This window comes from Anopheles aquasalis, chromosome 2 (assembly GCF_943734665.1).
Source record: "Anopheles aquasalis chromosome 2, idAnoAquaMG_Q_19, whole genome shotgun sequence".
Lineage (NCBI taxonomy): Eukaryota > Metazoa > Arthropoda > Insecta > Diptera > Culicidae > Anopheles > Anopheles aquasalis.
In genome coordinates this window covers 3,935,001-3,940,000 of record NC_064877.1, presented here as the reverse complement: position 1 = coordinate 3,940,000, position 5,000 = coordinate 3,935,001, and the positions used below count along the sequence as shown (strand labels likewise).

Genomic DNA, 5,000 nt, shown 5'->3' with positions numbered 1-5,000 from the left:
TAACAAGGGTAGTGCGTCTGTGCGCTGTTTGAAGTGGGTACGGCACTCTCTCTCTCTCCTCGCGCGCGCACACACCTTGAGGGGGTGGATGGAGCAGCATGGTGGAGTTGGCGGTGACCGACTTCTCCATGATGTGCGTGAGTGTGAGATTAGTACGTGTGCGCGCACGTGAGATTGTATTTGCCGAGGCAGCACCACCAGCAGCAGCAGCAGCAGCAGCAGCAACGGTGAGCCTAGGCCCGTGCCACCGGAGCTGCCACCATCGCCTTACCAGTTTTGTGATAGGAACGGCAGCGGCCCCGTTTCGTCTTCTGCCGTCTGCTTCCCGCACATACCATCAGGTCTGGTCAGTGTGCCCCTGGGATGATCTCATCTTGCCGCGTGCTACTGCTGCCATTGTCGTTCATCGCGCTCCTCATCGCAGTAGCTTTTGCTTCATATTTCCCATGGGAGCCACTTCAGTGGGGGGAGGGGCGGGGGGGGGGGGAGTGATCCTGGTAGGCTACGAGGAGCAGCATCCCACAAATCAGCCCCGTTTAGCGTATCTCTCGACTGGGAGCATCCTTGTTTCGCTCCAACGAGCGCTCCACGACCACCATGATGCCCCTCAGCTCTGGCTGACCCTTGTATGGCTGCCCTTCAAAGGGTCTGGCCGTTGTTCGTGATACCGTCACGGACTCTGTGTGTTGCAATGTTGCTGAGGCGATAAGATGAAGTGAGATGAGATGTGCGCGCTGATGTGCTGATTAGAAAGCATTCCATCGAATGACGGTGGCGTTCCGGGACGGGGTCAATCGAGAGGATGTCCTGCTGCTGCTGCTGCTACTGGGTGTGGGTGTGGGTGGGGGTGCGAGTGCAGAGTTCGTCCCCGTCGGGAGGCCAGTAAAGAAACATGAGAACGAAGCATGAGCATGGGAGAATGCCATGCCATGCCATGCCATGCCATGGCATGCCAGCTGCCCTCCCCAGGCCGAGAGCAGATGCGAGAGATAACAGAGAGCGGCTACGGGGTTGCTCATGTGTGTGCGACGCGCTGATGCGTGTACAGAGCACACCGATGCGAGAGATGCGGTGGTGTGGTAGGTCCATCCGGCGGCTCATCCGCGCGATCTTGGAGAGCGCGACTCGCGGACGATGGAGAGCGCGCAACCCCCGCGAACCGAACTGAGAGCCGGAGAGATGACTGTGCCGTGACATTCCGCGTAGAGCAGCTCCACGATTATCACCATCAACTGGTGCAGCAGCAGCAGTAGTAGCAGTCCACAAATCATGCGTGCGTGCTCGTGTGTTTTTTCGAGGCTTCACAAAACGCCAATGGTGCTGGTGTATTAGTAGTAGCAGGAGTAGTAGCAGCAGCACAAATAGCAGCAGTTGTGGCAGTTGTACTACCTCGTTAAAAGACGAAGACAATCCACCCCGGTTAAAGCGGAGGCCCTTTCGACGCAGAAGGTACGCACACCGGACGGATGGGTTAGGGCTCGAGACAATCGCTTGTGTGAAAAAGGTTGTGTCGGTGACGTACCAGAGCCGAGGCCGCTGCTTAGCGGCTGGAAAACTCCCCGGCATCTCGACGACGTTCCTCAGTGCATCAGAACAGAGTATCCTTTGCGATTCTAGTGATGTGTTGCTATGGAATATTCTGTCTCGTGTGTCCGGTCTTGTGAATCCACAGTTACACCGGGATCATCCGGGAAAGTGACGTGACCTCAGGCAAGCGATTCGAGCGAGAAAGGAAAACAGATATATTAAAAGGCGTGTGCGCGTTCATTCGCCCATTAAGCAGTGTCTTGCTTTCCTTCCTTCCTTCGGGCATTTAATGAAATCTAATTTTCCGCTTTAAAGCACTATTGCTCCAGCGACACGATGCTTCCGTGTGACAGGGCCACCATCGCACATAAGTCAATTAGGCAAATTGTAGGACAGCCATGGACAAGCTGAGCAAACCGTCGACGTGTGTTGTTTGGTTTGATGGGTTTTCTGCAGCATTTCCACCGTTTGGAACACCACAGGGACCACGCATACACGGCGGGTCGGTCGGTGGAGGGGCTGCATGTGAAGCCAACCATTTCCCTAAAAACCCAGCAGCCTCACGCTGTGCTCACACGTCTGCTGGCTCAGCAGCGTGCGCACACACCACTGAGTGAAACACACGCCATGGAACGGAGTACGCTCGTGTTCCGGGGAAAAAGATGACACTGCGAGCGAGCGAGCGAGCGAGCAAGTGAGGAAAATGAGTTCCCCGCCGCTCTGCGAGTAGCAGCAGCTCGACGAGAGCACGATGCCAATGCCGCTGTCCAAGATCCGCTGTCTGGATGGGCTTGGGTGGCGGAGAGGCGCGAGCGCGCACAAGTTGCGAGCGACTCCAGAGTGGAAAATTAAAAATGGAATAATATTGCGGAATGTTGGCAGCATACCATGCTGCTGCTAGTCCGCTACTGGCCGATCCGTTGTGCGTGCCGTTTCGTTGTGCAACGGTGGTAGTGGTAAGGTATGGTCCACTGTTGCCCCAGCAAACCCCAGCAATCCAAGTGACCGTCCTCGGCTCTGCCTAGTCCGCGCAATCGATCATCTACGTTCTCGGTCACGAGGAGGATGATGTGCTGCTTGTTTGCATGTGGTGCTTGCGTGTGTATGTGATCCAACACACACGGGCGATAAGCTCCACCAATTTCCTTTCGGTCGGAGAACGAATCACTAAAACAATAGTTGAAACGTTTCAGCAACAGTATGCTCCATTTGTTTCAAAATAATATCATTGCCAATGCGACATATTAGTAAGAAGGCTTACAAACAGATATGCGACAACGCAGGATGACAGCTTGGAAGAAAATGGTCAGCCAGATTGAACGGAACGCAGCGCTAACAAGAAAATATGGAAAATCTAATCACGCTCGCTCAAGAGGGATGAGCATTAAAGGCAGTGTGAGAGCGAGGGGGAGAAGGAGATAAAATGGAAAAGTTAACGGACTGATGATAATGCTAATTGTTGACTCTGTTCGCCCGAATGTGCTGAGCTGCTGCAGCGTCCGTGTGGTTGCTGCCAGCTAAGCTGCGGGGAAAAACAGCGAAATGAACGACCTACTGCGAGGAAACCTTTCCCTCGCCTTGCTCCTCACAATCGCAATGAACACATACACACACATGCTACGCTGTTGGCGAACGGGAAATCGAGCGAGAAAAAAGGTCAAATTTTCACAGGGAGCGAGAGAGAGAGTGAACACACCGGAACTCCGTATTTTTAACCACCATCATGATGCTCGGATACCTTTCGCCATAGACCACCATCATCACCACTACTTTGATGGTTGCTGCTGGCTTGGCTACTACCATTTGCTGTCATCGTAGTAGCCTCTCATCCGTGTGAGCCGATAAGAGTGTGTTTCTCCCTTTTGCTCAGGCGCTCTCACTGTTCTCCATGTTCCCGAGCAGGTTCGCACACACTCGCACACACGGCCCTTGCTTGGAGCAGGAAAATTGGAAACAAAAAGGAAAATCAGTCCTTGCGCCGTCTTATGGCTGGTGTGGTTGGGTTCCGCTGGTTTGCTCTGCTCTTTGTGTATTGCCTTTCGGGTGTTGATGCTGCAATGTGTTTGAGGCACGTGCACGGTGCTGTGTGATTGTGTTTGTCGCTTAATGCTGGATGTGTGAGCCCCTCGCTCCCCATCCCGCGTGGAAAGAACAGGTACAAATCCGCCACAAACCCGCACCATACAGTTTTCCCGAAGCCCAAGCGCATGAAATCGATGAAAAACGGGTTCAGCTAGTGCTAGTGTGACCGTGTGCAGGGCAGTGTGTGAAGGTATGTGTCCGGTCTGGTCCGTCCGTCCGTCCGCCCGTCTACCGACCACCGTGTGCATGTGTTGTGTAGGGGACGATTAGAGCTCAGCTCCGTGGTGACATGCACAACGGTTTTCCTTTCATTCTATGCCCTCCCGGTGTCAGTGTGCGTGTGAGACTCACTCGTCGTGAGTGGATGGGAAAATGAGTGCTACGCAGTGAGAGGATTTTCCACTGTTGCTGAGTGCGTGAGCAGTGCCTTGTTAGCGCAGCAGCAACGGAGCAGCAGGTCGTCCCAAGAACCTTTCATATGAATGAACTAATCGGAGATCCATTGAAGGGCACCACCAGCACACCAGCGCAAGGATTTTTCTTGTTTTTTTTTTCTTCGCAAAAAGAATTTTCCAACATTTGGTCCTCAATTTTATGGGGGGAAAATAAAACTTTACATTCAGCAAATGCGTCAAATACTCAAAGTAGGCAGTGCATTTTTATAGAACCTTCACCAAGGCCTACGTTAACTACGGAAAACAACACTTGGCTCACGAATTCCGACGCGGTTAAAAAGTGGCCACTTTTGGCGAGCCACTGGGCCACCAGGGACGAGGGCGTTGAAATGTAAATTTGCAACACGAATCTGCCAAGCGCAGCATCACAGATTGCGCGCCGATCATCAAACATCATCATCACGAGGTCAAGCGATCTCAATGAGCACATGAGGCCCTCCTTCTCTCGTGTGCACTACTAACCACTCCACTCCACGCCCGTCGGTCGCCTTCTGCGTCGTCTTATTTATAGACCTTTTCCCATCTCACTTTTGCAGCGTTTTTCTCGTTCGTTTATTAGGCAAACTTTAGGTGTATCATAGTGCAGTTAAAACAACAAACCAAACCCCGAACCGCTTTCCACAGTTCCAACCCAATGGGACATCGCATTGGGGTACGATCATCGGACCCGAGTCTCGAGCGTACCACTTGAAACATTCAAGAGCTCACCTCTGGCACCTCTGTAGCTAGACGGTGTGGGTAGCAGCAGCAGCAGCATCAGCGCGGGTACAGCTTGTGTAGTGAGACCACGACCCCTCACCCAAAACCCTTCCCTTGGTACAATGCAGTTGCAGTGAATGCGGTTGAAAAGTGAACAAAAAAGCATCGAGCAGCAATAGTGCCGCAGATGTTCTACCGGTCTGGTGGTGTTAACACAATTCAGTGAAAATCGAGCAG

The 5,000-nt window shown here is 52.9% G+C and overlaps 3 protein-coding genes across 15 annotated transcripts in view; 1 reads left to right on the top strand and 2 right to left on the bottom strand.

The window, feature by feature from the left end:
• LOC126569751 (G protein-activated inward rectifier potassium channel 3-like) overlaps positions 1–5,000 on the bottom strand; it is a 66,104-nt gene that overhangs the window by 11,467 nt on the left and 49,637 nt on the right. The gene's annotated exons all lie outside the window — the stretch shown is intronic.
• LOC126569749 (G protein-activated inward rectifier potassium channel 3) overlaps positions 1–5,000 on the bottom strand; it is a 60,456-nt gene that overhangs the window by 6,016 nt on the left and 49,440 nt on the right. The gene's annotated exons all lie outside the window — the stretch shown is intronic.
• The window catches only part of LOC126569750 (serine/threonine-protein phosphatase 2B catalytic subunit 3-like), a 44,906-nt gene that overhangs the window by 480 nt on the left and 39,426 nt on the right, over positions 1–5,000 (top strand). For 3 of the 11 annotated variants that reach the window (XM_050227047.1, XM_050227049.1, XM_050227050.1), the window contains exon 2: positions 4,601–5,000. This exon is cut by the window's right edge and continues 529 nt beyond it. The gene's annotated coding sequence lies outside the window, so the exon portion shown is untranslated. Of the gene's footprint in view, positions 38–276; positions 342–1,235; positions 1,274–1,327; positions 1,450–3,736; positions 3,800–4,600 lie in introns of those variants that run through there. The other 8 variants (XM_050227057.1, XM_050227053.1, XM_050227056.1 and 5 more) reach the window with 7 other exon arrangements.